The 11,855-nt window shown below is 34.5% G+C and overlaps 1 protein-coding gene across 1 annotated transcript in view; it reads left to right on the top strand.

Annotated features, from left to right (window-relative positions):
• Positions 1–11,855, top strand: part of LOC134843739 (WASH complex subunit 1-like) — a 382,840-nt gene that overhangs the window by 90,050 nt on the left and 280,935 nt on the right. The gene's annotated exons all lie outside the window — the stretch shown is intronic.

Raw genomic sequence — 11,855 nt, 5'->3', positions numbered from 1 at the left:
CAGTTGAGAAGGGGGAATTCAATTAATTGGCTATAAAAACGTGAAATAAAAACGAAGAAACACCTAACTGAGTTAAATTTGTGTTCTCGGGATGTTTAAAGGAAATACATGGGAAAAATTGCTAAATTGTCTAAATTTGTGGCAGATCGAATTCTGCTGTCAGATCCGTCTGCTCAAACTTACACTTTGTCCTACACATTTTAAGGAATTACTAAGATCATACGGGTCTAGGACAACAAGCCGACGGGACTTCAAGCCGAAGGGACTTCAAGCCGAAATTAAAACTTTACAAGCACCCCAAAACGCTTTTTTATCATCTGCAAAATGTTGCTTTTCTAAAATTTTGGCAAGTTAATGCATAATAAGCGTTATTCATGACAATGCACCACTTGTGATTCGCATCCGTTAATAATATCAGCCGGTTTTTGAAATGCATAAATTATAACAATGAAAAATGCCTTCAACCATGTTTTACTTTTCAACTTTCCGGAACATCATTTGGAGGCTTAAATTATATGCAAACGCCAATAACTAGTGAAGAAAGATCATGAAATTCAAAAATTCTTCAAAAAAGTTTTCAAATTGTTCATATTTCACGACTTCATAAGGAATTATTCGGCTTGAAGTCCCTAATTTTACAATTCGGCTTGAAGTCCCGTCGGCTTGATGTCCGGCACCCAGATCATACATAGACTTCTTTGCTACGATTCGGCAGAGAAAGAGTTATAATATAATTCAGTACTATACGTAATACAACATTTAGCCATTCGTATTGTGTCAGTCGCCGGCTATTGTAATTTGGAAAATGATGGCTTATAACATAGTTCAGCTTGTAGCAAAATACCACTTGAGAATGGAAGTTCAACTAGAGGCATACGCTTCACATTTCTCCACAGACGCGATGTATTTAATGTTACTATTCTTGTTGCTAGACGTAACAGCTCCTTAGATGACAAATTGAAATGCTGTTCTATCTTGAACTTGCAAAGTCAACCAGGTTCATTGGAACATTTGACCTTGTGTATGGTCAAAAATACGAAAGAAAACTAAGGGTAAAGGTCGACAATTATATCAAGATCTTCAAAATCGTTTTATTGAAAAACAAAATTTTCTAAAATCAAGGTAAAAAAATGCTCCCTTAAATTGTCACTTTTGAACCCAAACTGCGGAAGGTCAATGAAAGTTGTCAGTTAGTTCATTTCACACCAACTTTGAATTTGATCGATTTAGCTACACGCTTCAAGCCTATGATTGATTTGGATAGATTTGCTTAGCTCTGCGAATAAAATGGTCGATTCTGATTGCTGAAAAACCAAACGAAAAACCACGTTAACATCTTCCCCCCTAAACCGCTTTGGAGGGATGTTGACTTGGGGGAGGTTCTTAACTGCTTTATGGGAGGTTCTTAACTGTTTCGGGCGAGTATGTGAACTGCTTTGGGGGAGTATGTTAATCTTGGTCTGCTTTTTTTGTTGACCCTGTTACCAGGGCTTATACCAGGAGCCTAGGATCAGCCAAAAAATTTGCAAAAAATCATATTAAACGACTGTACAGAGCGTTGGACCAAGATAACATCCCCCCAAGCAGTGGGTAGGGAGGCGGAGGAGGAAGATGTTTATTTGGCTATAACTTGGAATTTTCAGCCAATTAGAATCCAGAGTTTTACATGCACAGCTCAGCAAATTTAAACCCTATCGAATTATCGGGTGGAAGATTTTAATATGATCCCAGAACGTTCAGTACAAAAAACGGCCGAAGTACAAGGGTCCCAAAAATTTTAAAAAAAGTGATAATTACGAGGCCAAACTGTGCATTTTGTGAATTGTAGGCTGATTCCGCAACAGGCAAAATCAGCTTTGTCTCGGAATCCGCAAAATTGCTAGTTTTCTTTGATTTTCTCAGCTGTTTTGGATTCCACGGACAAATAGCTAAAACACTGTATTGCTCAAAATCGCTCCGAAAACAGGCAACTTCTGCGGAATCTGCAACAAAATGTGTGGAATCCGGAACCACTTTGTGGAATCCATGAACAAATAATAATATGTGTTTAATAAACTTAAGGTGTCGCGGAATCCGCAACTGTAAGAGAAATCCGCAAATTATAAGCGGACTCCGCAAATTGTAAGCCAAATCCGCAAATTGTAAGCGGAATTCACTTACATTTGCGGAATTCAATTACATTTGCGGAATCCGCTTACATATGCGGAATCCGGAGCGCTCGTTGCGGAATCCGCAACAAAATCAATATGCAGACAAAAATTACGTTTTAGGTATTTGTACGCGGAATCCACTGAATTTCATTAAGTGGAATCCACTTACATTTTGGAACATGTTTAAAGGCTTGTCTCTAGAATCCAGGAACATACAGACGCAAAATTAGATGCCTATACAGTGAACAATTTTGCCTCGTAATGTTCAAGAGTGCCGAAAATTATTTTCAAAACAGTTTTACAAAAATTGTACCCAATACATAATACTTTAAAGTAAGACAAGATGTTTTGGTCAAAACTTTCCAAAAAGTGCCTAAAACGCCTTTTTTGGCTTGTTTTTAACAATTTGCCTGCAGCGCAGCAACTTCAGCCAAAACAGGCTCTTTTTAGTGATTTTGGACAGCTCAATTTTGGTAAATCAATTTGGTCAACCTAAAAAAAAGTTCGACAAAATTTTCGACATCGTTTTTTTAAATCCGACCAATCCCCCTCGAGAAAATCCCGGATCCGCTCATGTCCCAACCTAAACGTTGCTTACTCGAAGAAAATTGCTTACTCGTTTACACTGCAATTTGCAAAAGGTTTTTGTTTAATTCAGCAAAAAATAATTTTTAATTCCATGACCTAATCATGTGTTTTTGGAACAAGTTAACATCTCCCCCCCCCCAAAGCCGTTGGGATGGGGGGTGTGGAGGGGGCGGATGTTAAATTGGTTCTAAGTTGGGAATTTTCAGCCAATCAGAATCGAGCTTTTTACATGCAGCGTTTAGCAAAGTTAATGCGAAGTAAATGCTGGGGTGGAAGATCTTAACTTGGTCTATCTGAGTGGAGAGGGGTAGGATTATAACTTGATTAGCAAATACCATCTTTACCAATCAGAATCGAGATGAGAAAGCAAATTTACGAAATAAATAGTTATTAATTATTCATTATTTTCTTGTCTCGATTCTGATCGGTTGATACAGCATTTGTCTGCTTACTGACGAGTATGAACACGCGGTTGTCTAAATACTTCTTCGTAACCGTACTGAACGTTGGACAAAGATAACATCCACCAAGCAGTTGCTGCAGATTGTTAATTTGGTTATGAGCTTGAATTTTTAGTCAGTCCGATTTTAGAACTTTTTATACAGTGCTCAGCAAAATAAATCCAAATTAAATGATGGGAACGAAGATCGTAAATTGTTAGCAAAATTTTCAGCACACAAAAAGCTCTAGTACAAAAATGCCGAAATTTTTTTTCAAAATTGAGAACTTAATCCAACAAATAGTTCTCTTTATTAAGAGCAAGAAAAACCAACCTAATTTAAAATTTATCTCAATTTAGCTAAACAAACAAACTCTACTATGCCGGCGTCAGAAAACCTCTGTCAGGAATAAGTTTGCCTGCAATAATTAGTAAATTAATAATAGCAGCACTGCATAGTTTCGGGGACCGATCGTTCAGCAGACCAATCTCTTAGCATAAAAAGGAAAAATTGAGTCTTTTAGCAGACCAGCGTAAAAAAGTGATACATGTTTGATTGACAGACTCAAAATGACGCAAATTCTGGAAACAAGCTTCGCCAATTTAGACAGTTATCCCACGATTTGTCAATAAAACTTTCAACTTCAAAAACCGATAAGTCTAATTTGGGGTCGATACTAAGATTACGCGCACAAAAACGCTCGTTTTGAACTGAGGCGCCGCGGAGCAAGCGGTCGCTAATCGCCAATGCCGCGTTTGAACTTAGCATTCTGACTTCATAATTGTTCAGAGTCTGCTAAAAGATTGGTCTGCTAAAAAAACAGGACTTTTCAGCCAATCAGAATCGAGCATTTTACAAACAGCGCTTAGCAACATTAGTTTGAGTTAAGCGCTGGGGTGAAGGATCCTAATTTGATCTATTGGGGGACGGAGGATGTTTACTTGATCCCAGGAATTCTGGAGGATGTTGGCCTATATTACACAGATAGAAGAATCAAGATATCAAGTAACTAACATAGTCAATACAAACTATTGAAACTGAGTTATGATGCCTACGCCAAGCAAGTATTTGGATTCCAAAATGAAAAATTATTACTAATGAGATCAACAAAAACTTGTACACTTCATCAGAAATAGTTTGCTTTGTTGGCTCCCCTTGTTACTTTTTGTAATCGTTTTTTGTTTTAAAAATCTGCCATGTATAAGGTCTGTGAGTTACAAAGAGGTTTTCTAATCAGATGTTTTGTAGTTCATCAGTTTTTCTCAAGTGATAAGTTTGCAATAAACCGTATCGATATTGAAATGTTATTAGTTTGTTCTTCTCTCAGATTAAATTAAATTTGAATACTGTTTGAATACAAGTTGAATATCTTTTGAGCTTTGCCAATTTTTTTTTCTATCATACAAACGTGGATTTAATGGATTAAAAGAATTGAAGTCATGATTAGAAAAGATTAAGTACCAATTCTTAGTCGGAGATAGTCGGTGTTCATGCGCAAAAAATATCACTTGAGTTTAAAGAAATTTGCCACGAGAAATGAGTTCATTGCTAGAAAACTGACTGAAAACGTTTTTGTGGAATATCTTGTACTACGCCAATTATTTCCTTTTGATTTTGAGAAAAAATTAAACATTTATTGACGCCTATAACTTTTTGTTTCCATCAAGTAGTTTCATTGAATCTGTTTGTATGATGAACTAAGTCAATTTTATTCTAACTAAATTGTTGATCGGCAGTTTTTGATGGACAGTTAAAAATCAGATAGGTGCAAAAGTTTGTCTTAAGTTTTCTAAGTTGGAACAAGATTTTTTTTTTGATAAAAAACTATTTCATGTTCAGTTTTGCTTTGATCAAAGAAGAAGCAGCAACCAATATAAATCAGTTCAAAATATTGCATTTCAGTTCAAAATATGCATATGTATTTACGTAATTCATGTCAATTATCAAAGAACCAAAATTTTAAAATGATCTGAAATTATTAACAATTTGAGTTTAAAATTATTATTAATGTTAGTTAACCTCAACACTAACTGATATTGGATGAAAATGAAAATCCGCGTACGAGTGATCTTACGAGTAGTCCAACTTTTGAAAGTACGGGAATACTTTTGTTGTTGTTTTTCTGAAAATCAGGTTTGGAAGTCTCATTTTTATCCATCGAGACTTTTAAATCAAAAAAATAAATTGTAAAAATCAAGTTTGGTTAAAAATTCCGTTGCTAAGAGGAACAGATGATTGTTCGGCACAATGATGTACATTTTTTATTTTGTATTTGAAACAATATCATTTTTTGACACCAGTTTTGACAATTTAACAGAAAATGACATCACATCTATGATTTCAAGATTGACAGAAACATTTTAAGAAGCATTTCCCCAGTTTTTCGTACTGTGCTGCACCATTTCTCACGCCTGAAACAGATCTCGAATGGTTTCAGTTTTTTGTTCCTATTAAAAAAACGGAATATTTTAGCTTGAGTTCGTTGTTTTCAAAACAGTCCAATTTTTTTATCAAAGCGTTTCGACTTTTTTACGGAAGTATTTAACAAAAATTGACATTCTGATATCGAACTTAAAAAGATATTCCACTTGCGAGGATTTATTGTTCCGACTTTCGATACGAAAGTAACGGAATATTTGTGCTCGGGGTGGAATTTTTTTCTTCAGACAAATTTCGACTTTTTAACTAGCCATTTTTTACGGAAATTTTTAACATCATTCGATTCGAAAACTATTGTTGTCCTGAGCCTAAATTTGAAAAGATATTTTACTTGTGATCATTTTTCGTAAAGTTATGAGGGTTTAAAGATTGTCATTTTGGCCATTTTGACCAATTTGGGACAATTAACGCGCGATATAATTCGCGCTATTAACTCGTAAGCGGAGATTTAATCCGTCTTAGAAATTGTTCCAAATTGATTGAAAGAAGCTTATTTGCCATAATTGATTTGTTACAAGGAACGAGATCTCGTGTGGGGGGATGATTTTAATAGAAAAATTTTCAAATTTTAGCGAAATTTTTTTTTTTCATTTTATTTTATTTAATTTAATTTTTTAATGTTGTTTTTGTTATTACTCCTCCATAAACTTTGAAAGGCAGTCGGAACTATCAGGGCTTCGCCCTGATACGAGCAGTCTTGTTTAATTTAAAAAAGTTTCAACATCAGTAACTTGGCCAATTTGCGAAAGTTAACGCGCGCTATTTACCAGCGTTCTATTAAAGCGTAGCGTGTGTGGCGAGTATATAGTTCCTTAACTTTTGATTAGAAAAAAGTCACGTTTTACTTAACATAGTGAGTAGAGTGAACGTTAACAACTAAAATGAGAAAAAGTGTACTGTAGATAGTTTAAAGGGTAGTCGGATTATTCAATATTTTGCCCTGATACGAGCTATCTTATTTTAAATTATGAAACATTCCAAAGTTTTTTTATTTCAAGCCAATCAATTCAATTTTTTTAAACAATTTTTCCTCCTAGAATATCAGGGTGATTTTTTTCAAATATGAAAAAAATTAATCTCGGTTTTGTTCGTATTAATTCCATAACTACTTGAAACTAGACAACTCCTATATCAAGCAAAGTCCCGATAGTTCGATTCACTCACTACCAAAATGATCCCCCGGCTCTACGACATCATTTTTGGCTGCCTAACCCTAATTTTTTAAACCCACACGTGGTGCCAATTCATATTATTTTGGGGGAGCGCGCGCCGAAAAAGCAGGCTTTTTCAAGCGTTTCAAGATAGTCAGAAATTTTATTTGGTCGACCTAAAAAAGGTCGTCCTCAATTTTGTCTTTTCTTAAAATCCGAACCCCTTCTCGAGAAAATCTTAGATTCGCGCCTGTCGGTCTTATAATTGGATGAGGGCGATATGAGGAAGAGATTACTTTATCAGAAAGGACTTATCTCCTTTTTGCAATAGGGGAGGAATTTAACAGCATCCGCTACCCTCGTCACTACTATGATGCCCTACTAAATCAACTCTGCAGCCTTTACACTGCTATGAAAAACACTTCGATTAGAAAAAATTTCGAATGGAAATTTCCTCTTTTTTTTTGCATTCCAATTTACCGTTACGTTGTAGAATTATTTGTCCCCTTCGTGTAGCTAAATAAAAAAGGCAGCGATAAATTTCAACATTTTTCACCATTTGAACTGAATCAGTTTAGTACAAAAACAGAACGAGTATTTATAGCGTGTCTCAGAGGGAATTAAAAAGCTGAGCTGTCTAATTCAGTTCACTCTACTCAATTCAGTTCACAAATGGACGAATTAAATCAGCTGGTTCCGTTAGAGCAAAAAGCTTGCATAAATTGGCAGAATTTCAAAAACAAAACCATGGCATATGCAAATACAGGCTTACAATTACGGCTCAGATTATAAAATTATCCACAGAAGGGCGTAGGTTGTAAGAACCAGTGAAATTGACACATGGAGTTTAGAAAAAAAAGATTTAGCAAAAAAAAACCTGTTTGTCAAATTATCGATCATATATCAGAAACAAAATAACCGGAACCTTTATGCCGTGGTGATCAAATTAGTTTTTGTAATTGACTTATCGATGAAACACATTGAAAATTGCAAATTCCTGGTCTCGAAATCAAACATTTACTTTTTCACAAATCATAAATTTAGTATTAAGTGCCTCAGAATCGTTAAAGATGTGTTGCTAATCTGCTCGATTCTGCTTTGCTAATAGTTTTTTTTATATTAATTGATGTTTTCTGAGATCAAATAACGTTTTTAAATGGCCTTTGAGGTGCTTGTAAAAATTAGTGCTTGCACCGAAAACAGTGGTTTGAGGTGCTTGTAAAAATTAAATTTCGGCCTGAAGTCCCTTCGTCTTGAAGATCTGTCGGCTTGTTGTCCTAGACCCGAAAGTTTCAAGGCGCGAACAAGAAGGCGCAGTTTTCCGCACTCATAATACTTTCAAATTGCATAGACGCAAATTGTTTGTTCAATTTGACTCGAATCAAATTTTTGTTCCGACTTTTGATACGAAAGTAACGGAATATTTGTGCTCGGGGTGGGTTTTCCTTCAGACAAATTTCGACTTTTTAACTAGCCATTTTTGACGGAATTTTTTATATCACTTAAAAGGTATTGCTGTCTTGAGCTTAAATTTGAAAAGATATTTCACCTGTAATCCTTTTTCGTCAAGTTATGAGGGGTTTAAAGATTGTCATTTTGGCCAATTTGGAACAATTAACGCGCGATATATTTCGCGCTATTAACGCGTAAGCTGAGATTTAATGCGTCTTAGAAATCGTTTCAAATTGTTTGAAGGAAGCTGATTTGCCATAATTGATTTGTTACAAGGGGCGAAATCTATCCTTTTGTACTTTATATGGCATGTGGGTGATGATTTTTATAAAAAAAAGTTCAAATTTTAGAGTTTTTTTTTTCATTTTATTTTTCTACACTTATTTTTTTATAACGTTTTTACTGCTCCCTTAACGTTTAAAGGCAGTCAGAACATTTAGGGATTCGACCTGATACAAGTAGTTTTGTTGCATTTTATATTTGATATTATTAGTTCAAAACTCAGCAGTTCAAAATTTGTAATTCATCAAGTTTGTATGAAACAAAAAATAAAATAAATCGAGACCAGCTAAAGGGAAGTCGGAACATTCAGCACTTCGTATATTTTAATCTTCAGCCTGTTTGAGTTATTTTTTCATTCACCTATAATAATTCCAAACACTATTCAAAATGGTTTGCGAAACGGTCGATTTTTCATTGTTGAAAGGCAATTGTTTCAATTTACCAAAAAAATTAAGTAATATTTGTGGTTTTTTCTCCAGACAGTTTTTAAACAACCAATTTCGACAACTAACTTTTTAGAAATTACTATCTGAAAACTGTTAGTGTCCTGAGCCAAACATTCAAATATATTTTATCTGTCTTTTTGAATTGTTAAAAGGAATTTTAAATGACCAAAATTGTCGATGTAGAACAATTAACGCGTGATATATTAACGCGTAAGCGGCTATCTAATCGAGCTCAAACACTGCTCCAGCATACACTGAGGCGTTCTATTTGTTCTAATTAATCCGTTACAAATGTTGAAAATATCATTTTGTTTTTTAAATGGCCTTTGGTGGATGATTTTCCAATTTTTTGAATTCGAAAACTACTCCACAGATTTTCAAGGGCAGTGGTAGATTCAGAGCTTTTCCCTAATACGGACGGACAGTCTTCTTGACTCTGCGTGCCAATTAAAACCATTATCTTTGTGTTCTGGTGATAGGCATTAATTCAAATTTCCGGCGAAGATAAGGCTGATGAAACGTGCCTCCCCCGATTGCTTGATAATTGGTAACTACAGAACACAGAACATAATAGAAAAACTAACATATGCAGGTATTGCATTTTTTTCGATCTTTCATTTTCACAGTTTCTTCTTTACTTTCTAATATAAAGTTAGAAGAAACCGTGCAATCTCCCCGCACACCGCGACGGGGGGGGGGGGAGGGGGAGAAAATACAAGTTTTTCGTTAGCATTAAGAATAACCTAAACTGTTTTTGTTTAACAGGTTAACAGTTTTAAAATTAAAGTCTTAATTTATATAGTTATCAGCATACAAATCCAAACCCATAATTTAGATCAATTGAGCCAATTTTCGAAATGAATGGTTTATGATTTGATAAATGGGAATGTAAACCCTACTGTAGGGGGGGGGGGGGGGGTTTATAGTTTATTGATTTTTTTAGCTTTGAAGCAATTTTTGTTAAGTCAAATTTTTTGAAATTTTTGAATCAATTTTTCTGAGTGAGCTACCAGCACATCACTGAGGCTAAAACTTCAAAATTCAGTCAGAGGAACTCAATTTGCCCCCAATTTTTGCCCCATACTTAAATTTCATCACTTCAGTCCTTGATGTATTTTGCAAGGGTGCGGAAGACAAGGAAGCTTTTTTAACCAGCTTCTGAAATTGTGAATAACGGATTTACCGTACACAAAACCTAAGAAAAACGAGATACTGAATTTTGGGATAATGAGTTTCCAGATCCAACCTTTCACTATATGTATGTCCTTTGGGCAAAAGCAATTGAAAAATAATTGCGAAGCCGAGTTTAAATTATTACAAATAACTGATTTTTCATTTCAGAAAATGTGAGCACTGGGTTTACTGGTTGATCTCTTAGAGAAATAAAATAGTTTATAATAATCGAGATATCAGATACATCCGTTCTTTTGTTTTTGATGGTATCATCATCAGTAGCGGATCCCCTGACTACCTAAACAGTTCCCCCTATGGTTCTTTTTTAAGACCTCGATTTTTTGCTGCCTGACCTTATAATTTTCTAAAAATGCCTTTGAGGCCAATATACAATATTCTTGAGAGGGGAGCGCGCGCCAAAAAACACAATTATTCGGTCAAAATAGTCCAAAATGTGCCTAACATTTTTTCAAAGTATTGCATGCGGCGAAACAGATTTGGCAAGAAAAAGGTGTTTTTAGCGCTGTAGGAGAGCTCGGAAAATCAATTTGCTTGGCTTAAAAAAGGTCGACCGCTCCTATCCCGTCAATAAAACCCTAGATCCACCCATGATCATCATTATAGAGTTGTAGCTGAATATATGATTTTTGCTACAGCTGGATCATTTGTACACTTTGGTCATTTTAATTTTTTTAGCTAATCAAGATTTACGCTAAAACTACTCAATTGAATGATAACAAGATAAAAAGATTATGTCAAAAGAAGTCTCTTACCCAGCCTAACAAAGTTCTACAAGGGAAAAATCTACAAGAATCTATATGAGAGAACATAATTTTAGTTGATAGCAAAAAAGGTACTTTCACTATGTAAGACCAAAAATCTTTACTAGAAACGAATTTTAAAAGTTTTTGGCAAGTTTTTGAAGATTTTATCCTTCCAAAACTATGTGGGATTGCGTGAGTGGCTTCTTTTGAGCATTGTTATCATCTTTAAACCTATTATTTTAGCGTAGTTTTTGATTAATTAAAAAGAATTCTCACAATCTTTGCTGAATTATCAAACACTTTGCGTAAATTTTAGAGATTTTGGTTTTCTAAAACCATGTTGGCTACTCTTTCTTTTGTCAATTTTCTAACAATTAATTCCGTATTTTTAGCGTAATTCATCATAAAATAAAAAAAAAAACAAAAACAAGACTCATTTCAAGGGGGAAAAAGTTGGTTCTAATTTTTTGCAAAAAAAATGCACCATAATAAATCTGGTAAATTGTTCAGCATTTTTGATCTTTTTTCCTCTAGTTTTGACCCAATTTGAGTTAAACGCGTTCAAAACTTTCAACTTTGTTTGTTATCTCCGGATATTTAAAACCAGCCTTCTTTATGATTTTCCTAAGAAAAACATAAATGCACGGAACTATCCAAAACTTTGTTACAATTTTCAAAAAAAAAGACACCCGTAGCTTTTCATAGTCCATAGTCGAATCAAGCAGCCTTTAGATATGAAAAAATGGAGAACATTTTAATTAGATGCGAATCATACTAATACATCACTTGCAGTACAATATAAACACAGCATGAAAAACTAGCGACAAATAAGACACTTGAGACAAATTGAAATTGAGACACAAGTTGAAAGTTTTTGAATTTTCAAAGAAAACTAATTTTACCAAATTTTTCATATCTTTGTCTCAATATAGTTTGCGTAAGAAAAATGAAAGTTGAATTTGCATCAAAA

The sequence above is a fragment of the Symsagittifera roscoffensis genome, chromosome 4 (genome assembly GCF_963678635.1).
Source record: "Symsagittifera roscoffensis chromosome 4, txSymRosc1.1, whole genome shotgun sequence".
NCBI classification, from domain to species: domain Eukaryota; kingdom Metazoa; phylum Xenacoelomorpha; order Acoela; family Convolutidae; genus Symsagittifera; species Symsagittifera roscoffensis.
The sequence above is the reverse complement of the archived record's forward strand: the minus strand, read 5'-3'. Positions and strand labels throughout refer to the sequence as shown.